Source organism: Equus quagga, chromosome 10, assembly GCF_021613505.1.
Source record: "Equus quagga isolate Etosha38 chromosome 10, UCLA_HA_Equagga_1.0, whole genome shotgun sequence".
Lineage (NCBI taxonomy): Eukaryota > Metazoa > Chordata > Mammalia > Perissodactyla > Equidae > Equus > Equus quagga.
In genome coordinates this window covers 27,644,323-27,667,762 of record NC_060276.1, presented here as the reverse complement: position 1 = coordinate 27,667,762, position 23,440 = coordinate 27,644,323, and the positions used below count along the sequence as shown (strand labels likewise).

Sequence of the window (23,440 nt, the reverse complement as noted above, 5' to 3'; positions counted from 1 at the left end):
TATGAATTTGGGGGGAACACAAATATTCAGATCACAGCATTTCACACTTAGCCCCCGAAAATTCATGTCCTTCTCGCATGCACATACATTCATTCCATCCTAATAGCCCCAAAAGTCTTAACTCATTTCAGCATCAACTTAAAAGTCTGAAGTCCAAAGCCTCATCTAAATACCATCTAAATCAGATATGGGTGAGACTCAAGGTATGATTCATTGTGAGGCAAATTCCCTTCCAGCTGTGAACCTATGGAATCAAACAAGTTACATGCTTCCAAAATACAATGGTGGGAACAGAATAGGGCAGACATTCCCATTCCAAAAGGCAGAAGGAGGAAGAGGTGACAGGTCCCAAGTGAGTCCAAATTCCAACAAGGCAAACAATATTAAACCTTAAGGCTTGAGAATAATCTTTAACCTGATGCTTTGCCCTCTGGGATGGAGGTCCCGCCTTCTGAACCTACTGGGGCCAGAGTCTTGCCTTCTGGACACACTAGCATGCTCGGCCCCCATGGCTTTGCTGGACACAGACCACACGGCAGCTCTCTCTGGCTGGAATCACATGCTGGTGGCTCTACTCTTCTGGGTTTTGGGGGTGGCCTTACCTCCAGGACTCCACTGGGCAAGGATATGGCCCCCACGGCTTTGGGTGGGAGTTGTATGCCCTATTGAAACCTGGGAAATGCTCCCCCCTCTTTGAAACTGAGGAGGCAGCCCTGATGATCTCTGAATTGCCTTTGGGTCTTTCTTTCATTGTCTTGAAGAATATTCACACTTTTGCAGCTGAATAGCTCTATCATCCTTTGTTGTAAAATCTAAGTCAAACAACTTTCCTTCATTCCTTCCTGTCTCCTCCTTCAGTTCAAATTGCCTGTTTTCCTGCTAGGGTGGCTGATTAAGTCCATGGCTCACACCCATACAAGTCTCCTTAGCAAAGTATCTCTTGGCCACACCCTAAGTGGTCTCATCTGAACATTCTTTCTCATTTTTTGTAATATGGGTAGGCTGATAATTTTCCAAATTTTAAATTTCTGCTTTCCTTTTGATTAACATTTCTGTCTTTAAACTATTTCTCTCTTCTCTCATTTTACTACAAGCATTCAAGAGAAGCCAAGTTGCTCCTTCAACACTTTGCTTAGAAATACCTTCAACAAAATATCCAATTTTATCGCTCACAAATTCTATATTCCACAAAACATCAGGCTGTGAACATAGTTCAGTCAAACTCTTTGCCACTTTATAACAAAGATAGCCTTTCTCCCAGTTCCAGTAAGATGTTCCTCATTTCCATTGAGACCTGTCAGAATGACCTTTACCCTCTATACAATGTCATACCATGAACATTCTGTTCACAACCACTTACGTATTATCTAAGAAGACTGAGGCTTTCTCTACAACTCTCCTCTTCTTCTTAGCCCTCACCTGAATTGTCTTTAATGGTCTGTTCATGTCAATGTAGGCTTTTTCTAGCATGTTACCTACAAACTCTATCCATTACCCAGTTCCAAAGCTGCTTTTACATTTTTAGGTATTTGTTATAGCAGCACCCTACTCCAGGTACCAAAATCTTTATTAGTCAGAGTTCCCCAGAGAAGCAGAACCAGTAGCATATATAGAGATATATATGAGGAAATTTATTGTAGGAATTGGCTCATGCAATTGCAGAGGCCAAGAAGTCCCATGATCTGCTGTCTGCAAGCTGGAGAACCAGAAAAGCTGGTGATATAATTTCGTCTAGTCTCAAGGCCCGAGAACCAGGAGCTCTGATGTCTGAGGGCAGGAAAAAATGGACATCCCAGCTCGAGAAGAGAGAGATGGAATTCGCCCTTCCTTCGCCTTTTTCTTCTATTTGGGCCCTCAACAGATTAGATGATGCTTGTCCACATTGATGAGAGTGGATCTCATCATCAGTCTACCTAATTAAATGCTAATCTCTTCCAGAAACACTCGCACAGACACACTCAGAAATTCTACTTTATCAGCTACCTAGGCATCCCTTAGCCCAGTCAAGTTGACACATAAAATTAACTATTACAAGTATTGAATCCTGTATCCCCAGAGAGTACGCCCAAATCAATCAACTCTCCCTTATTCAGTCTTATGATATGGCTCCCTTGATTGAGCACCCCCAAAATCAAGTCCCATGAACACTCCTCTGACACCTGCTGACACGTTCTAGCTAAGTTGTGAAGATCATTTGGGATATAGGCCCTGTCCTTCCTTATCAGGCCCATGTTGTTCTTAGATGGGTTACGCTGCTGCTATGCTTGCCCACAGGAGAAGAGGTGGGGGCAGATCTTGAGGGAGTCTCCTGTTAACTTGAGGGGGAGAGGCCTCTGCAGTGTCTCCTCACATAGGGGGGTGGCGGAGTGTTATTTCTTTTTTTTTTCCTGGCACATCATAGACTCCAGGTTTTCTCCCATTATTATTTTTTAAATTCTATTGAGGTCATAATAGTTTATAACACTGCGAAATTTCAGTTGTATATTATTATTTGTCAGTCACCATATATATGTGCCACTTTACTCCTTAAGCCCACCCCCAACCCTCTTCCCTTTTGTTAACCATTAATCTGTTCTCTTTGTCAATGTATTTATCTTCCACATATGGGTGAAATCATACGGTGTTTGTCTTTCTCTGTCTAGCTTATTTCCCTTAGCATAATACCTTCAGGTTCCATCCATGTTGTTGCAAAAGGGACAATTTTGTCTTTTTTATGGCTGAGTAGTATTGCCTTATATATACATACCACATCTTCTTTATCCATTCATCAGTCAATGGGCACTTGAGTTGCTTCCGTGTCTTGGCTATTGTGAATAATGCTACAATGAACACAGGGGTATATAAGTCTCTTTGAATTGTTGATTTCAAGTTCTTTGGATAAATACTCAGTAGTGGAATAGCTGGGTTGTATGGTATTTCAATTTTTAATTTTTTGAGAGATCTCCATACTATTTTCCATAGTGGCTGTACCAGTTTGCATTCCCATCAGCAGTGTATGAAAGTTCCCTTTTCTCCACATCCTCTCCAACATTTGTTATTTTCTGTCTTGTTAATTATAGCCATTCTAACAGATGTAAGGTGATATCTCATTGTAGTTTTGATTTGCATTTTCCTGATGATTAGTGATGCTGAACATCTTTTCATGTGCCTGTTGGCCATCTGTATATCTTCTTTGGAAAAATGTCTGTTAATATCCTCTGCCCATGTTTTGATCTGGTTGTTTGTTTTTTTGTTGTTGAGTTGTATGAGTTCTTTATGTATTTTAGAGATTAACCCCTTGTCAGATATATGATTTCCAAATATTTTCTCCCAGTTGGTGGGTTGTCTTTTCATTTTGTTCATGGTTTCCTTTGTCTTTCAGAAACTCTTTAGTCTGATGAAGTCTCATTTGTTTATTTTTTCTTTTGTTTCCCTTGCCAGAGCAGATATGGTATTTGAAAAGTTCCTTCTAAGACCAATGTCAAAGAGCGTACTGCCTATATTTTCTTCTAGGAGTTTTATGGTTTCATATCTTACCTTCAAGTCTTTAATCCATTTTGAGTTAATTTTTTTTTTTAAGATTTTATTTTTTCCTTTTTCTCCCCAAAGCCCCCCGGTACATAGTTGTGTATTCTTCGTTGTGGGTTCCTCTAGTCGTGGCATGTGGGACGCTGCCTCAGCGTGGTCTGACAAGCAGTGCCATGTCCGCGCCCAGGATTCGAACCGACGAAACACTGGGCCGCCTGCAGCGGAGCGTGCGAACTTAACCACTCGGCCACGGGGCCAGCCCCAAGTTAATTTTTATGTATGGCGAAAGATGATGGTCTACTTTCATTCTTTTGCATGTGGCTGTCCAGTTTTCCCAGCACCATTTATTGAAGAGACTTTCTTTTCTCCATTATATGTTCTTAGCTCCATTGTCAAAGATTAGCGGTCCATAGATGTGTAGTTTTATTTCTTGGCTTTCAATTCTTTTCCAATGATCTGTGTGTCTGTTTTTGTGCCAGTACCAAGCTGTTTTGATTTCTATAGCTTTGTAGTATATTTTGAAGTCAGGGATTGTGACGCTTCCAGTTTTGTTCTTTTTTCTCAGGGTTGCTTTATCTATTCAGGGTCTTTTGTTGCCCCATATGAATTTTAGGATTCTTTGTTCTATTTCTGTGAAGAATGTCATTGGGATTCTGATTGGGATTGCACTGAATCTGTAGATCGCTTTAGGTAGTATGGAAATTTTAACCATGTTTCTTCTTCCAATCCAAGGGCATGGAGTATCTTTCCATTTCTTTATGTCGTCATTTATTTCTTTCAATAATATCTTGTAGTTTTCATTGTACAGGTCTTTCACCTCCTTAGTTAAATTTATTCCTAGATATTTTATTCTTTTTGTCATGGTTGTAAATGGGATTGTATACTTGACTTCTCTTTCTGTTCGTTCGTTATTAGAGTATAGAAATGCAACTGGTTTTTGTAAGTTGATTTTGTACCCTGCAACTTTGCTGTAGTTGTTGATTATTTCTAATAGTTTTCCAATGGGTTCTTTAGGGTTTTCTATATATAAAATCATGCCATCTGTGAATAGTGAGAGTTTCACTTCTTCCTTGCCAATTTGGATCCCTTTTATTTCTTTTTCTTGCCTAATTGCTCTGGCCAAAACCTCCAGTACTATGTTGAATAAGAGTGGTGATAGTGGGCACTCTTTTTCCTGTTCTCAGAGGGATGGTTTTCAGTTTTTCCTCATTGAGTATGATGTTGGTTGTGGGTTTGTCATATATGGCCTTTATTATGTTGATGTACTTTCCTTCTCTACCCATTTTATTGAGAGGTTTTATCATAAATGGATGTTGGATCTTGTCAAATGCCTTCTCAGCATCTATTGAGATGATCATGTGGTTTTCATTACTCATTTTGTTAATGTGGTGTATCACATTGACTGACACGCAGATGTTGAACCATCCCTGTATCCCTGGTATAAATCCCACTTGATCATGGTGTATGATCCTTTTAATGTATTGCTGTATTTGGTTTGCCAATATTCTGTTGAGGATTTTTGCATCTGTGTTCATCAGCAATATTGGCTTGTAGTTTTCTTTCTTTGTGTTGTCCTTGTCTGTCTTTGGGATCAAGGTGATATTAGCCTTGTAAAACGTGTTAGGAAGTGTTCCATCTTCTTCAATTTTTTGGAATAGTTTGAGAAGGATAGGTACTAGATCCTCTTTGAATGTTTGGTAGAATTCTCCAGAGAAGCCATCTTGTCCTGGCCTTTTATTTTTGGGGAGGTTTTTGATTACTATTTCAATCTCTTTACTTGTGATTGGTCTATTCGGAGTCTCTATTTCTTCTTGGTTCAGTTTTGGGAGGTTGTATGAGTCTAAGAATTCATCCACTTCTTCTAGATTGTCCAATTTGTTGGCATATAGTTTTTATGGTATCCTCTTATAATCTTTTGTATTTCTGTGATATCCATTGTAATTTCTCCTCTTTCATTTCTAATTTTATTTATTTGAGGCTTCTCTCTTTTTTTCTTAGTGAGTCTGGCTAAGGATTTGTCAATTTTGTTTATCTTCTCAAAGAACCAGCTCTTTGTTTCACTGATGCTTTCTACTGTTTTTTTCTTTCGGTTTCATTTATTTCTGGTCTGATTTTCATTATTTTCTTCCTTATGCTGACTTTGGGATTTGTTTGTTCTTCTTTTTCTAGTTCTGCTAGGTGTAGTTTAAGATTGCTTATTTCAGATTTTTCCTGTTTGTTAAGGTGGGCCTGTATTGCTATGAATTTCCCTCTTAGGACCACTTTTGCTGCATCCCATCTGAGTTGGTATGGTGTATTTTCATTTTCATTTGTATCTAGACATTTTTTTATTTCTCCTTTAATTTCGTCAATGATCCATTGGTTGTTCAGTAGCATGTTGTTTAGTCTCCACATGTTTGTCACTTTCCCAGCTTTTTTCTTGTAGTTGATTTCTAGTTTCATAGCATTATGGTCAGAAGAGATGATTGATATGATTTCAGTCTTTTTTTTTTTTTTGAGGAAGATTAGCTCTGAGCTAACATCTGCCACCAATCCTCCTCTTTTTGCTGAGGAAGACTGGCTCTGAACTAACATCCATGCCCATCTTCCTCTACTTTATATGTGGGCATGGCCTGACAAGCAGTGCGTAGGTCCACACCTGAGATCTGAACCGGCGAACCCAGGGCCATCAAAGCGGAATGTGCAAACTTAACTTCTGTGCCACTGGGCTGGCCCTGATTTCAGTCATCTTAAGTTTATTGAGTCTTGCCTTGTTTCCCAACATATGGTCTCTCCATGAGAATGTCCCATGTGCACTTGAGAAGAATGTGTATTCTACTGATTTTGGATGGAGTGTTCTATATATATCTATTAAGTCAAGTCCATCTGGTCCTGTTTTTCATTTACTTCCACTATTTCCTTGTTGACTTTCTGCCTGGTTGATCTATCCATTGATGAAAGTGGGGTGTTTAGGTCCCCTACTATGATTGTGTTTCTGTTAATGTCTCCTTTTAGGTCAATTAATGGTTGCTTTATGTACTTTCGTGCTCCTGTATTAGGTGCATATATATTTAGAAGTGTTATGTCCTCTTGGCAGAGTATCCCTTTTATCATTATACCCTGTCCCTCTTTGTCTCTCATTGTTGGAGTGCTGCTACTTTTTAATAGAAAAGAATGGGCCACTTGTGCAGGTTCTGAGGGTGCAGAGGGACCTGGGGTAAGAGTGTCAGATAATTGACAGGATACTCAGTTAAATTAGAATTTCCGATAAATGAATAAATTTTTAGTATAAATATATCCCATGCAAAATTTTAACTTTTATTTGCCAAATCTGGCAATGCTAGCCTGGGGAGCTGCTATGGTCTGAATGTCTGTGTCCCCCTCAAATTCGCATGTTGAAATCCTATGCCCTGTAATGGTATTAGGAGGTGGGGTCTTAGGGAGATGATTAGGTCATGACGGTGGAGGCTTCACGAATGGGATTAGTGCTCTTATAAAAGAGATCTCACAAAGCTCCCTAGCCCCTTCCACCATGTGAGGACACAGCAAGGAGTCTGCAACCTGGCAAGAGGGCCCTCAGCTGGCCATGCTGGCACCCTGATCTCAGAATTCTAGCCTCCATAACTGTGAGCAATAAATTTCTGTTATTTATAAGTCACCCAATCTGTGGTACTTTGTTATCATATCCCAAATGAACTAAGACAGGAGCCAAAATGTTCAGGATCATTCAGCCATATGTATCTCAAGTTTTCCCAACCAAGGCTTTGCCTTTAGCATAACAGACCTGCCTCCGCCGAACATTCAATCATCTTTGAAGCTCCTCCATTCTTTAAAATCCTGAGTTTGGTCTTCAGATTTTTTTCTGCTCTTCCTCTGCAGAAGACAAGAGCTTTTGTGTAAGCTACCAAAGAGGCACTGTGGATTTCACGGTTAGTTTTTTATTGTTTGTTAACAGCCCTCACCTTTTCATGATTCTGCTGTAGGGTATCAAAGCAACTAAATAAGAGCTGGCAAATTTCATTGTCTTTGTATGATTCCCTCTTCTCCCCCTGACTCATTTCCCAAAAGCCTAAATCATTGCACTAACGTGTTCCTTTCCATGGAACATTTCCCCAAGACACTACCTGTGAAAGTTTTAGCAAGTGAGCCACCATCTTGTGCCTGGGCAAATCCATACCCCACATACCACTGGGGATGGGGTCCACATCGACAGCCCAGTGGTGAGTAATCCCATCTCCCAAACTCCAAACTCCATTTTATTGCCTGATTTCTTGGATCACTCCTGGTAGCAGATCTGTTAGTTTAGGACCTCTGGTAAGGAGACACTGAGATGGATTTACAAGTACAAGTGGTTTATTGGAGGGTAACATCTGTGAAAGACAAAGGAAGAGTAAGCAAAATTTGGCATGGAGAATCTCAGAGTGTGAAAGTTTGGGCATCCTGGATGAAGAGTCCATTAGAGAAACCCCTCACTAGGCAGAAAGGATTAGGCCTTAGTACGCTTCCTACGCTCAGTCATAGCTAGAGGCTGCCTGGGAAGAGGTTGGCTCCTGTTTAAATGCTTTAGTATATCCAAAGGTGCTGCAGCTTGAGGCTGACAGCTAACTGCACTTCTTGCAGCTGGATGGCAAGTTCTTCTTGAAAGAATAGCCAAGAGGCACAGATGGTTCTTTTCAAAAGTTGTGCTGGGACAATTGGGTACCCACATGGAAAAATAAAAGAAATTGGACTTTTACTTCAATTAATACTCCAAAATCAGTTACAAGTAGATTATACATCTAAATTTGAAGGGTGAAATTATGCTTTTAAAATGTAAATGATTACGTTCATAACTTTGGAATAGTGAAGAACCTCTTAAACAGTACACAAACTAGTAACCATAAAGTGAAAATAATAGAAAACTTTGGGCACATTAAAATTAAAAAGTTCATCAAAAGGCACCATTAAGAGAATTAAAAATTCAGCCATACAGTAGCAAAAGATATTTGCACAAAGTATATGTGTAGAAAATAACATTCTAAGACCTGGGACATATACAGAATTGCTGGGCAATGATAAGAAAATAACAAAAATGGGCAAAAAGTCATAAATGGTTACTTCACAAAAGTGGAAATCCAAATGACCAATACACATATAAAAATGTCCTCAACTTTCAAGAAATGCAAATTAAGACCATTGAGATATCATCACACATCCACGAGAATAACTAAATTTTTAAAAAAAATTCTTATAAAATACCAACCGTTGGCAGGGATGTTGAACAACAGGGACTCTGACACACTGCTAGTGGAGATGGAATTTGATTCGCCCACTTTGAAAAAGTTTGGCATATCTAGTAGATTTGAAGCTAACGCATTTTCTGTGAGCCAGCAATTCCACTTCTAGGTATACACTCAACAGAAATGTGTATACATGTTCATCAAAAGACATGCACAAGAATGTTTTTAGCAGAATTGTTGTAATAGCCCTTACACTTGATAACCCAAAACGTTGATCAGCAGTAGGAAAGATAAAAATTGTGATATACCCATACAATGCAATACTATTCAGCAATGAAGATTAATGAACTTCAGCTACATGCAACAACATGAATGAATCTTACAAACATAATATTGATGGAAAGAAGCCAGGAACAAATATGACATACTGTATGACTCCATGTATATAAAGTTGAAAGACAGGAACAACTAAACTATGTTGTTTAGGGACTCACTCACACACAGGTGGCAGGACTGTAAAGAAAAGCACGGACACGATTATCACAAAAGTCAGGAGATTAGTTATTTCGTGGAAGAAGAAAGGTGAAAGTGATCAGGAAGGAACAAATGGGAGTCTTCTTCTATTTTTTCCAATTTTTTATTATGGAAGTTTTCACACATACAGGAGAAATTGAAAGACTAATATAATTAATACATGTACTCTCCTGTTCGATGTAACAATTGCGAGCATTTTGGCATTTTGCTTTGTATCTCTCCATGCATACATACATATATTTTAAACAGTTTTACTGAGATATAATTCACATCCTATCAATTCACCCATTTTTAGAGTGCATTCCAATGATTTTTAGTATAATTGCAGATATATGCAACCATTACCATATTCAATTTTAGAACATGTTCATCACCTCAGAAATAAACTCCATACTTTTAGCTATCAACTCCGTATGTCCTCATCCTCCCAGCCCTAAGCAAGCAATAATATATACTTTGTTTCTGTAGATTTGTCTATTGTGGACATTTCATATAAATGGAATCATATAATATGTGATATCTCATGATTGGCTTCTTTCACTTAGAATAATGTTTTCAAGGTTCACACATGTTATAGCATGTATCAGTAGTTGTATTAGTCTGTTTGGTCTGCCATAACAGAATACCACAGACTGGGTAGCTTAACGAACAGAAATTTATTTTCTCACAGTTCTGGAGACTGGAAGGCCAAGGTCAAGGTGCCAGCAGGGTTGGTTTCTGGTGAGACTTCTCTCCTTGGGTTGCAGATGGCTGCATTCTTGCTGTATCCTCACATGGCTTTTCCTCTGTGTGCCTACAGAGACAGAGAGAGAAATCTCTGGTATTTCTTCCTCTTCTTAGACAGATGCCAGTCCTATCAGATTAAGACCTCATTTAACCTTAATTATCTCCTCAAAGGCCCTATGTCCAAATACAATCACAGTGGAGGTTGGAGCATCAACATATAAATTTCAGGGGAACACAATTCAGTTTATAACAGTACTGCATGCCTATTTATGGCCGAATCATATTCCATTGTATAGATTTACCACATTTCATTTATGCATACATCAGTTGATGAACATTTGGGTTGTTCTGCATTTTATGAATAATGCTGCAATAAACACATGGCAGACAGTGAGCTCTGGTCTCTCTTCTTCTTTATAAGGATACTATTCCTGATGGGGGCCCCACACTCATGACTTTTTCTAAATCTAGTTACCTTCCAGAGCTCACACCTCCAAATACCATCACACTGGGGATTAAGGCTTCAACATATGAATTTTGGTGGACACAAACGCTCAGTCCACAACACTGTCACAGAGAGTTTCTGCTGTCTGCGTTTTTTTCCCCAGTGTGTTGGTCATACATACTATTCCTTTGCATATCTCATAATTTTTTGTTGGAAACTGGGTATTTTAGATAATCCATTGTAGCAACTCTGGGTACTGGTCCCCCCCTCGAGGGCTTGTTATTTGTATTTGCTTGGTTTTTTGTTTCTTGCTTGTTTGTTTGTTGGTTTAGTGGCCATCTGAATTAGTTTCGTGAAGTTTATCTCCCACCCATCACCATGATGTGAAGGCTCTGCTGTTACTCCTCAAGGGGGTGCGGCCTTGGGTATTCCAGCAGTCACCCTGGAATGGCCGCAGTGGTTTGCACAGGGTTCTTTTTGTCTTTTTCCCCAACCATATGTAGCTGTTAAGCTTCACTAATTGTCAGCTGATTGCTCTATTGTTTTCAACAATGCCTTGGGCCACAAACTGTTCCACAGACTGATCCAACCAGATTAAGAAAGGGCAGTTCCTGAGGTAAGTGTTTGAAATTTGTTCTGACCCCAAAAGGGCTCCTCCCAGCTGTCTCTTTTCCAGGTTCTCTCCAGCAAACTAGGAGCACCACAGTTTAGCCTATATCTCCAATGACTCTACCAATCTCCTGCCAATTGCCTTTCCCCACAACTGCTACTATTTTTGAGAGCCCCCTTAAACTGGAATTTCTCCACACTCTGCTGCAAATGAAGTCAGTTCGTTTGGGAAGACATTCAGAGCTCTCTGTTTACGGCCTGCTTCTGCCCCCAGGCAAAATCTCTGAGCCGGTTGGCTCTGGAGCTGGGGGTAAGGATAATGGTACACTTCTCTCTGAGTGACACTCCCACTCTAGGAGCTTGGTGCTCAGTGGAATGGTGGGCGGTAGGCTCAGGTTTTCTAGGCTTGCTTCTCCCAGCATGGAACCACTACCTTACAAGCCCCAGTATTCTCAGTGGTGCCATGCCCAAGGCAGAACCTCCATCCATGAGTGGGGGCTGGGTGAAAGAAGGAAGCCACACTTGGCCACACTCACTGGATCTTAGCCTCAGCAACAAGTAGCTTAAGGTAAGATGAGAAATGCTCATGTTTTGCCCCTCCTGAGAAGACAGCCTTCAAATTGGGGAGCAAGGGGAAGGTGGAGCCATGTACTCTTGGCTATACCAATCTGGAGTGAAGTTTCCTTCCCACAGAGCTAGGAAGGGGGAGGGCGGGAATGGGTCTTGGTTCAAATACCACAGACTCTCCATGTTCTCACCAAATTTTACTCCACTTTCTTGAAGAGATGTTTCTTTATTTGCTCTATGTCCTTAGAATCATTTGCAGAGATTTTTAATGGTTGTATGTATTTTTTCATAATTTTCACCAGTTTCTCTGCAGAGCTAGCTCCTCACGTTGTCATGCTGGAAATGGAACCCCCATATATATTTTTTTGCTAAGCCATATCAAAATAAGATGAAGGCATCAGGAAACTTCATCCCTCAATACTTCAGAATGCCTCTCCCCAAAATAAGGACATTTTCCTATAGAACGACAATACCATTATGTATCATTCTTGAATAAATTAACATAATTCTATAGTATCATCTAATAAACATTCCATATTCAAATTTCTCCAAAAGTGTCCGTTATGGATCTTTTTTAGGAGGTGGGGATGTGGGGAAACAATAACCAAACAAGGTTCACATATTGCATTTTGTTGCTTTGTCTCTTTAGATTTCTTTAACTTAAAAGAGACTTCTCAACCTTTCTTTTCATGTTATTCACTGATATCTTGAAGAGTCTAGACTAGCTGTCTTTTAGAAATCCACATGGGGGAAGGGTTATTTCTTGAGTGCTGTCAATCATCTATTCATTGACCTGAGTAGTGGTTTCCCTATCGTGTTAGCTTTTTAAATGTTTTCGTTAGGCTGCACAATAATATTTTCTGCATCAAATTTGTGTGTATTCAGTACTAAAAAGAAGTGAACTATCAAGACATGAAAAGACATGGAGGAACCTAAAACACATATATTTAGTGAAAGAAGCCAATGAAAAGGCTACGTACTATATGCTTCTAACTATATAACATTCTGGAAAAGGTAAAACTATGGAGACAGTGAAAGTCAATTGTTGCTAGGGGTTAGGGGAGAGGGAGGGATAAACAGATGGAGCACAGAGGACTTTTAAGGCAGTGAAACTGTTCTGTATGACGCTTTAATGGTGGATGCATGCAATTATACACTTGTCAGAATACGTAGAATGTACAACACCAAGAAGGAGCCCTAATGTAAACTATGGACTTTGGGTGACAATGACTTGTCAATGTAGGATCATCAATTGTAACAAATGTACCACTGTGGTGGGGGATGTTGATAGTGGGGAAGGTGGTGTGTGTGTGTTGGTGGGAGGACAGGGGGTATATGGAAACTCTCTGTACTTTTCATTCAATGAACCTAAAATTGCTCTAAAAATTGAAGTCTATTTAAAAATCTGTATGTATATTATATTTCACAATTTTTTAAAGGAGGAAATATCTAGAGAGAAGTGATTACAGTTATAGTGCTCTCAGTTTCTTGCATTTTTTAGAAGGTACCTCAATACACTAACTTTAGACGTAATTAAGTATATTGGGCTGTCAAAGCTCAAGTTCTATGCTTTTCCCATTGCACCATCCTTCCTCTCTGGAATCAAGTTAGGAATTATTGACTTCTCAAGGTCTCCTAGGTCCAGTCCTGTTAAGTGAACAGCCAGATTCAGTGCCTGGGGTGATTTTTACAGTTGTCATAACTTCTTCCTCTTCCCTGCTTGTGAGGGTCTCCTTGCTGCTACATTTGAAAGTTCCTTCCAGTCCTCTTCTCTCCAAAGAGTTGGTTTCTCCCCTTGACTTCCAAGTTACAGTAGCTGAGAGGTAACAACCTCCTCCCTCATGCCCTCCCCTAAAGTCAATTACCCTTTGCCCCGTACCCTAGGGACGGAACAGTGACAGAAGCCTTGGCATACCACTTGGAAAGGTCTCTGACTCATGATCAAGGGGATTAGACTAAGAAAGAGGCCAAGCTAATGATTAAAGAGAAAGTTAGGGATAATGTTTCCTTCCTTCTATTCCTAGCAGTACTGTACTAGCACAGGATTGGTTCAAATTAACACCTGACTTTCTAACTGTGAAACTAGGGAGACCAATCTGTTTGGGCTCACAAAATACTAGGGAAAAAATGTTTTGTTGATACCGTAAGAGTGACTGACCAGAGAAGTCTGGGAATTTTTATAAATAAAATAACCATGAATCTGTTTGTAAACACCATACCATTCCACACCATCATTCCTTTTTTTAGCTAGTTATTTTCATTTATTTATTTATTTTTGAGAACAGATTGTGTCACTGAACAGATGCAGCCTTTGCTGGAAAGGAAAGGAGTGGAAGTGGGTTATAAGGGAAGTGTAAGGTACAGGCCTTACTTTCAAGTTTCTTACAATCCTATTGGAGAGACAAAAAAATATTCAGCTGGGAGGAGGAAGGGTGGTAGCAAACCAGGGAAATGTCTCACTGGTTTGGAGTGCATGATCATTTCCTTTTACGCCAGAGGTGAGGCTGACCTTTGAATAAGGGGAGGAAGGTTTGTGTAGCTAATTAATTGTGAAAAATGAGGGCACTGTGTAGGTTCCTTAAAGGTGAAAGCCAACAGATTTGCTTTCAAACACTCCTTTGGCAGCTGTGTTTTCTCTTAAAGAATGACTCTGCTAACGTCACCTGGGATCTGTTCTTTCAAGTCCTCAGCAGATTCTAGAAGCCTCATTTCCCTGACCCTCCTTTCTATCACCAGTGTTGCTGCCTGTCTTGGAAAGTAATAGGACTCCACTCCTTGGACAGTGTTCTGCATCCTAGCTGGTCCACAAGTTTAGACTGAACTTTTGCCTAGTTAGGGCCCAGGAGTGAAGTTTGACTCCATCAAGGAAAAGTCCTAAGAGATATGCTCTTATGTGGACAGTGCCTCTCAGTGAGGCAGCACAGATCAAATGGGGGAAATGGAGATAATCCTCTCTTCTCTGTGTTATGCTTTCCTGATGACCGATAATTTTTTATTTAATTGTTTAATGTCTATCTTCCCAACTAAAAGGCATGCTCCATGAGGGTTGTGACCATGTCTTTTTCATTCTCTGCTGTATCCCCAGCACCTAGCATAGTATCTGACACATAGTCGCAGTCCTGTAAATATTTGTTAAAGGAATGAAGAATTGATTAATTAGTTAACTGAGACCTAAATCCTGGCAGGATGTGGATGGAAACTAGCAAATGAGTGAGAAAAGGTGGTGAGAAACAAACTGAGGTCTTTGTTGGGAGCCATGGAATGAATGCAGGACCAGAACAGGAAGTGTGGAACAGTAGAGCCTTCTAGTAATAGCAGTGAGAAAGCGAGAGCGAGAGGAACAAAACTAACATTTGTTGAACATCTTCTAGGTGTCTGGTGCTTTAACATGTATGAAATCATTTAATCTTCACAATTCCATGAGGTAGGTACTATTACAATACACACTTTACAGATGAAAAAAGAGCCTCAAAGAGGTTAGTTAATTTGCTCATAATCACTATTGTGAGACAATTTCCCATGGATCTCTCATGTTTCTGCACGTCTTCTGAGCAGAGACACTGACTGACATTGTTCCAGACTATTTTTTCAAGGATGTTTGTATAGTGAACAGCTTTGGAAGATACAGCGTCTCCCTCTGGAGCAAAGGAAAAGCATACTTACTGCCCATAATAAAAGATTCAAATTCATTAATCTCAGTGTTGCTATCTGTAACACAACCCACAGCATGTGTGGGTGTCACCTGGCCCTTTTCTAATAGCTCCTATGAGACTTGGGGGCAAGGGGAACTGACACAGGAAGATGCTCACACTCTGGTTACTACTATTGCTGTGAAAAATAAAGTCCCTTATCTCTGACCCAGGAGTCTCACGTCTTCTGTCCACATCCATGAAAATGTGGCAAGCTAACTTGTTAGCTTGCAAGCAAGAAAAAAATCTCAGAACCATCAAAATTCTTGACAGTCACACAGGTGAAAAGTATCACAACTAGAAATTATACCCATACTTATTTGACTCCAGAACCCATACTCTTTTCCCAGGATGGCGTTGCTTCCTGAACTGTGTTCAGGGGTAGTTGCTGCATCGTATGATGTCATTCCCCTCTGCCCTTCCCCCATACCTATGTGTCACCGGACCTGACTTTACTTTTCAAGTTGGATGATTTGGGTGTCCCATTAATCAGAGAAGGGGTTTAAAGTATCAGTTTAATTGTCTTTCCTTCTGCCTTCTGGGTTAATGGAAGTCCTTAATCTATCATCCTGTCTTCTTAGTCGTGCTCTTTTCCCAGGGCTATGGTTCTTGTAATAGTCAGGCTTTTGTCAGGCAGATTCATATTGCTGGACAGAACTGCTCAGAGGATACAACAACTTGAACACCTTAGATACTTCATAAATAACCAGCTAGTTTTAGCTCTTTGGGGATATTTGCCAAACTCTACATCAAAAGGCACTAGGCCTCCTATATCCTTCCTGGGCCACATAGGCGGTATTTCAGGGGGTGTACAATGGTGGGACCCCATGATCACGTTTTCCATATATTTCTAACCCCCAAATTAATTGTATAAAGTGGTTTCAGTAGAGATTTCTAATCTCAGGAGTCCCAAGTATCCCTTTTGTTCACATAGGTTTTTTTGCTTTCATTATCTACAAACTCTTTTTACCTTCAACAATGTTGGGATGTTAAACAATCATTCACTCTGTTCACTAAAGCTGGAGCAACAGCTGCCAGCATAGTGTCGGGGAGAGGAGAAATAGGAGGCTATGGAGGAGGGAGGCCATTCCCACTTATGCCCCCAGAGGATTGCTCTACCAGAAGTCCTGATGACTTGTCTAGCACTTTCACCAACGTGATTACATGCTATCCTCACAACAGCCCTTTGAGGAAACTCAGGGCCAAAGAATTTAAGTGACTAACTAGTCCAACATCATACTGTGCATATAGCAGATCTGGGGCTGGAATTCCTCTCCCTACCCTGGAAACTTAGTGAATTCAGAGGATAGCACCCTGGTTTCAAGGAGGCAGAGGAGTAGGAACATTAGGATGAGGATTCTTCCTTTTGACAGCTTCTGGTCATCCTGCCTAGAAGACAGAATCTCAGGAGGCAAAGGTGAGGGCAAAGTCAATGCCAAGCCAGGTCACGCTTCCTTCTACAAAGGCAGGGTGAAGGAGTGGCATAAGCCTGGTGTACTGCAAAGAGCTGGGGACTGGGAGTACCAGAGTCTGACGGGGCCATGAATGTTTATTTCATTTCCCTGCATCAAAAATCTACAACGTGGCTGTATCTTTGGGCCTGAGACAGTAGTTTTTCCCCCCTCAGAGTCCAGACAGATGGCTGGTCCCCCTGGCCGAATGGCCCACTGGCAGAGTTTCAAGCAGTGGAAATAACCTCCCCACAGCCTTCATCCATCCCCTTCTTGACCTCCTCCAGCAGCTGTTGCCCTTGTCTGAACAGAGGATGATTGTTTCATTTCTTGACTTCTGGGCATAGATTTACCAAGCTGGGCTCTGCTTGGGTTGGAGCCAGAAGCGGTGGGGAGAAAACAGTTCAGAAAAGGACTACACAAGTTGGAGGTTCCACCATCCTAAACCAAGCAAGGACTATCAACAGGAAAGGGAGGCATTTGGGACACAATCATCTATAAAATAGAGAGTGTCTCGAGAAAGTGGGTTCAGGATTTCTCTGCTTGAAGAGGCAAGAGACAAGGAAACAATCAGCTTGTTTCTGTCCTGCCAGCTCCTCAGGTGAGCGGCAACATGCCCTAGAGACTCTTTTTTAGTGCGGGCATTAGGAGTTCTCTAAGAACTTGGATCCTCATAGAAGGTGCATTAATTTCATCCTTTTATCATAGAAACACAGGTCCACTTAGGATACCTCAAGAAAAGAAAGATTATGGTGACGATACACATAGCCTGGAAAACTACTAGATTCCAAAACAGCTCTAGTCATCAGCATCTTGTTCTCTTCCTCTTATATAATGTCCCTGCTTACCTCTGTAAGTCTGCTCTATTCTCCTCTTGCCACTGACTGGAAAATTCTCTTCATAGTCTATAAGAACAGTTCCACAGAGTGCTGGTCTGATTGGCTTAGCTTGTTACTATCAATCCTATTAGGCAGAGCTCTTTGTATCTGGCTACCTTATCTGTCACCAAGTTGTGGGGCCCATTCCTGGTACAGTCAGGGTTACCCCTATGCCACAACTAACTCAATTTGCCTTCCTGAGCAGGAGATGGTGAGCAGAGTATTGGACATGACAGGTCTAGTACAGAGGACTTCCCTATGAAGGTTTATGTCAGCCTTGGTGACATTTCAGCTATTAAAGATTCAGCTGAAAAGGAGAGAGACAGGGCCAGTTCTCTGTGTATGTGGAATAGGCAACTGTCCATGCCAGTGTTTCCTAAGACATGGTCGTCGAACCCCTGCATCAGATTCATCTTAGCGCTTTTTAAACCTTCAAATTTCTGGGCCCTACTTCAGACCTGCAAAATCACGATTTTGGAGTTAGGATCAGAGAATCTTCATGGTTAACAAGCTCCTCACGTAATTCTGTGCAAACTAAAGTTGGGGACCTCTGCTCTATATTCTTCAAGCTTCATTTGAATCATCACCTCTTTCTAGAAAGTTCTTTCCCTGCTATCTTTGTTTGGCAAAATCCAGACCCATCACTGGAGGCCAAGCTCAAATGTAGCTGCCTTCCTGAAGCTTTCTCTAATTTCATGTCTCCTTAACTCCAACTATCTCCCGTTGCTATGAGATGAAGGATATTAGATTAATAACTGGGGTGCAGAGAAGTATTGAGAATATGAGAAGGCACGTCTGGGATGGAGCTACAGGAAAGGGCTTAGGTTTTACCCTCAACTTTTTATTTGGAAAAATTTGAAAGTAAACTCTGATGAATACCAGCGTATCCTTCACCTGGAAATTGTTAACGTTTTAGATTTGCACACATGCTCTCTCTCTTCATATACATATTTACACATCTGTAATACAAGAGTGTGTGAATGTGACTGCAACATTTGAAATTAAATTGCGGGTATCATGTCACTTTGCACATAAATACTTCAGCATGTATCTCCTAAGAACAAAAGCGGTCTCTCGCATAATTGTAATGCCATTTTCACATCCAAGAAATGTAACATTGATAGAATAATATTATCCAATATCGAGTCCATATTAAAATTTCTCAAATTATCTCCAAAACATCCTAGCTGTTTGTGTTGATACAAGATTCAATCAAGAATCATGAATTTTGGGGCCAGCCCAGTGGCGCAGCAGTTAAGTTCACATGTTCCGCTTCCACAGCCCTGGGTTCGCCGGTTCGAATCCCAGGTGTGGACCTATGCACTGCTTGGCAAGCCATGCTGTGGCAGGCATCCCACATATAAAGCAGAGGAAGATGGGCATGGATGTTAGCTCAGGGCCAGTCTTCCTCAGCAAAAAGAGGAAGATTGGCAGCAGATGTTAGCTCAGGGCTAATCTTCCTCAAAAAAAAAAAATCATGAATTTCATTTGATTGTCTTTTCTTTTTAGTCTCCTTTAATCTAGATTCTAGAACAGTACCTTTGGCTTTTTTTCTTAATGATAGTGATGTTTTTGAAGAGTCCAGGTCAGTTGTCTTGTTTACAAGCTGGATTTTTCTGATTGCTTTCTCATGATTAGATTCATATTAAATATCTCCGGCAAGAATGCTTCAGAGACAATGTTGTTTACTTCCCATTGTGTCACATCAGGAGGGCCACATGCCATTGCTTGTTATCGGTGATGCTAAATTTGATCACTTATTTAAGGTGGTGTTTTCTAGAACTCTTCATTGTAAAGGTACATTTTTTTCTTTGAAATTAATAAGTAATCTGTGGAGTAATCAAGAATGTGCATATTCAACAAGGTCTTATGGTGATTCTTGAGCGCACTGAAGCTTGAACCACTGTTTTACTTGTTGTGATGTGAATGAGGGTCCTCAAAAACCTCATCTACCTGCAAAATACTGACTCACCCCAGGCTCTGCGTGTCTGCCTTCACCATTGCCTCCCACTCCATTTCCAAATACCTGCCCCCTCTTGCCCGGCTCCAAGTGCCCAGCATGGGAGACATTAGTAAGCCAGATGGGGACATTGCCTCCAACCCAAGGGACCTTGCTCCCTTTACCCTTCAGGTCATTGGCCTTGTGAGGAAGAGCCCTTGAAAAAGGACAAGGTATTTCTGTTTGGTTGGTTGGTTTTTTTTGTTTGTATTATTATCAGAGGCTCAGAGAGGTGAAGTAACTTCCCCAAGGTTACACAGCTATTAAGAGTAGGTACTGGATTCAAATCCAGTTCCAATTGTAGAGCCCATGCTTTTAAACACTATGCTATACTCCCTAATGAGCAATAATTCCACCTGACTTCAGAATTCTCTCACCATTTTTTTCTAAAGAGTTCTAGGCCCACAGCATTCCTGAGACTGAGGAAGCAGGGACAGTGGACTTATTTTCTTTCAAGGTGGAGAGATGGTGCAACAGAAAAATCAATTGGCATTCCTGTGGTCTTACAACAAGTGAGTAACTGAGCAGGGCTGTTGATGGAGAGACCTTAAGCTCTTGCTTATGAATTTGATTTTGATTTAAGAGGCAGCTGAGAGCCACTGCGATTTCTGACTGGTGCTTGCCGAATCCAGAGTGGGTTCAGGTTGGATTAAATCTCTGTCCTTTGTGTGGGAAAATGCTGCTGCTTGATAATAAACAGGTTTGCAGGGTTTGGTAGAAAAGACCAGTGTTGCCTGACAGCCCCTTCTGTGCTTAGCACCCTTGATTGACTGTCGTTAGGTTTACAGTTCTCTGTCCAGGCTGTCAGAGGGAAAAATGCTACCTTTTTGATTCCAGTTAGCTCAAGAAAACCTCTCACCCCATTCCCAATAAACACACCAAAAAAGCCTTGTAAAGGTGTTCCAAATTTGTGTAGCCCACAGTTTTCTTTGGTCTACGAATTCTCCTATGAGAATGCCCAGTCAAACACTGCAGTGAAATGGAAAAAACAAAACAAACAAAACCACAGAAAACAAGACTCTCATTTGCTAGCAAGAATCATTTGCAATTTGGGGGTTCATTGCACAATTTATCTTTAGTTTCAGGTTGCCCATTTCTTAGTGACAGAGGTGTCAGGAAAATATCTCTGCACCTGTTGCAAAGTTTCATCTATGTCTGGAGATAGACACAGACAAGCACATATAGAGTATCATCCCAATTTTAGCATATGTGCTGTTGAAGCAAGCACATGTACATATAAAGTATCATCCAAGTTTAGCATATGTCCTAATAATAAACAACATCAGATATAGACACAGAAGATTCAAAGTTGGAAGAGTCCTAAGAGGTCATCTAGCAAAGCCTTCCATCCTACTCCTTACCCCCTGGCCGTGCATGCTTAGAACATCTTTATACTGAGATATCGAAGTTTGGGCAGCTCCAGTGTCAAGTTGCTTACTAACTTTCGGAAGCAGCTGGTCTCTGCGACCAGCTTTTTTTTTTAACAGAGGTCTTTTATAAAATAAGGGGAAATCCATCCCCTGCATCTTCTAGCCTTTTGGAGCTACTTCTTCCCTCTGGAGCTGCTCAGAACAAGGGATACTACTCCTTTTCCACCCAGGCTCTACCCCTTGACCCCAGAGGGACTGAAACTTCTAGGACCACAGTTCCCAGCCAGCACCCTCTCTACAATGGCTCCTCTCCCCCTCCAACTGCTCCTTTTTGATGGCATATTGTCTCCAGTGTTCATTCTCCCGGTTGGTGCTGCCCCCTCTATATTGCTCTGCTCCTCCCTGCCCACCAAGCAAGCACAAGGCTTCTGGGAGGCTGGGCCTCTGCAGGCCCATTGCAGTGCCATCATTCTGCTTGCCAAAAGCCATTTGATGCAGCAGGTAAGCAAGCGGTTAGAGAAATGCATTGGATTTCAGAGAGGCATCAGTCTAGCTAAGGCAGAAATAGGCTCTAACTTAATAATCTGCTCATCACACACAGTAAGAGACACCCTGACTTATTCAAAGACACCGTGGGCGGTGCAGAGGATGAATAAGCATGATTCACTGCCACTCTGGCACCCGGGGCATGAAGAATAATAAAACCCAAAGAATTGTAGCCGCCTGAGTAGTAAATTAAGAGATCCGGGGCTCAGCTAGACTCTAGACATCAATGTTACCATGGCAATAAAGGGCCCCAGCATTCAGCAGCTATTACAGAGCAGGCATCTAATAGGCTAGTCTATGTCACAGCCAAAGCCCAAGGGGCTAGCAAAGAAGACCAATTAGCATATCCATTCATTAGGGGCCTCTGCACACTTCTTCTCTTAATTCCAATTAGTTGTTTGTTTGAACCAATGTCTCTTGCCTGCATTATACTCATTAGTGCCTTTTAACCACTGGAAATAGGCTTGAATTTCCACAAGGACCTCACAATTTCCCAAGCCTTCATTTTTTTCCTTAGGGGTCTAAGCTTATACAGTCACAAACCCATGGCCCTCAGTCCCTCGAAATGAAAGCATCTCTCACTGTACAACTGTACTTGACAGATGGAAACTCTGTTCAGGAATGTGATGCGCTAAGGGTTCTTCCTGGAACCCAATGAAGTAGGGATCTGGGGCCATTATCTGGACCATTCAGGTCAAGGAAACCCTCTGGCCTTAGCAAGTGAGCCTGCTGGCCACGCCTGCTGGCCACTACTCAGAGGCTAGCTGTTCAGGAGGTGGAACTTTGGGCACTGGGGACCATACTGGCATCACCAAAGTTGAGCAGTAGCTGTTCCAGCTTGAAGGACTGCCCTTCAAGGTCCAGCCCAAACCCCGCCTATTCCGGGAAGCCTTCCCTGATCTTTGCAGCCCCAAATGAGTTCCCCCTCCTCCATGCACTTCAAAGGTGACACCCTAGCTGAGCAGCATTCATGGGCAGCCTCAGGCCCTAGGCTGGCCTAGAGATTCCTCACCCATGACTTCAGGGTCTACAAGGTCACTAATGCTGGAAGGGACTGGAGTTCTAGAGAGCACTCAACAATGCCTGATGTGACTCTGATGGCAAACAACTCTTAAGCTCCACTGCACATGACCTTCCAGAGACTCTCTAGAGATCTAGCCAATCTCTAGGTAGGGAAAGTACACAACTGCTCTTTGATGACTCTGGGACACACTCCCCGCCTCCACCCCACAATTGTGGAAATGGCCCACAAGAACAGATGCCATAAACTAGCCCATCTCGTGGTAGAGGCACATATTCTCTGAAGAGTGCTATCATCTCTTCCTTCTTTTGGGAACAGGAAGACTCAGTCCATAAGATTGTTTCTGTTCCTCATCAGCAACCATGTGGTTTTACTAGAGCAGGCAACCAGGAAAAGGGGCTTATAGAAGCAGCTGCTAACACCTGTGCTAAAGGACTAGGTATATTTAGTTTTAGTCTTGAATCATTTGCCTTTGAATCTGCTGTCAAGTTCAAAAACTCTCCTTTCTCCCTCCTCTCTTGTCTCTGTAGCCACTGCTTCATTTGCAGCCCCATTGGCCACTTCTGGCTGCAGTCTGCTGCACTGTTAAGCAGATTGCTTTTTTTCCAAAATTGGCAGTAATGGTTTCTCCTTTAGCTAGAGTCTTTTGAGTGCAAACTCATAAAGATTTCTGTCTTTGAGATCCTATGGGATTTTGTTATTTTACCCCACCCAACAGCTGGCATTCCAGAAGACAGCCTGGGCTCTTGTCAAAATACATTGCAAATATATTAAGTATATAGCAAACCCCAAATTACCCAGAATGCTAGGGAATGAGAGATTCTGGAGAATGGAACATTTTGTTACCTGAGATCACATTATTCCAAATCCCCTTTGTCATCCCACTCTTGGGGGTTTTTC

The 23,440-nt window shown here is 41.4% G+C and overlaps 1 protein-coding gene across 2 annotated transcripts in view; it reads right to left on the bottom strand.

Annotated features, from left to right (window-relative positions):
- TMEM255A (transmembrane protein 255A) overlaps positions 1-23,440 on the bottom strand; it is a 107,724-nt gene that overhangs the window by 76,413 nt on the left and 7,871 nt on the right. For both annotated transcript variants that reach the window (XM_046673793.1, XM_046673791.1), the window contains exon 2: positions 9,908-10,032. The gene's annotated coding sequence lies outside the window, so the exon portion shown is untranslated. The remainder of the gene's footprint in view (positions 1-9,907; positions 10,033-23,440) is intronic.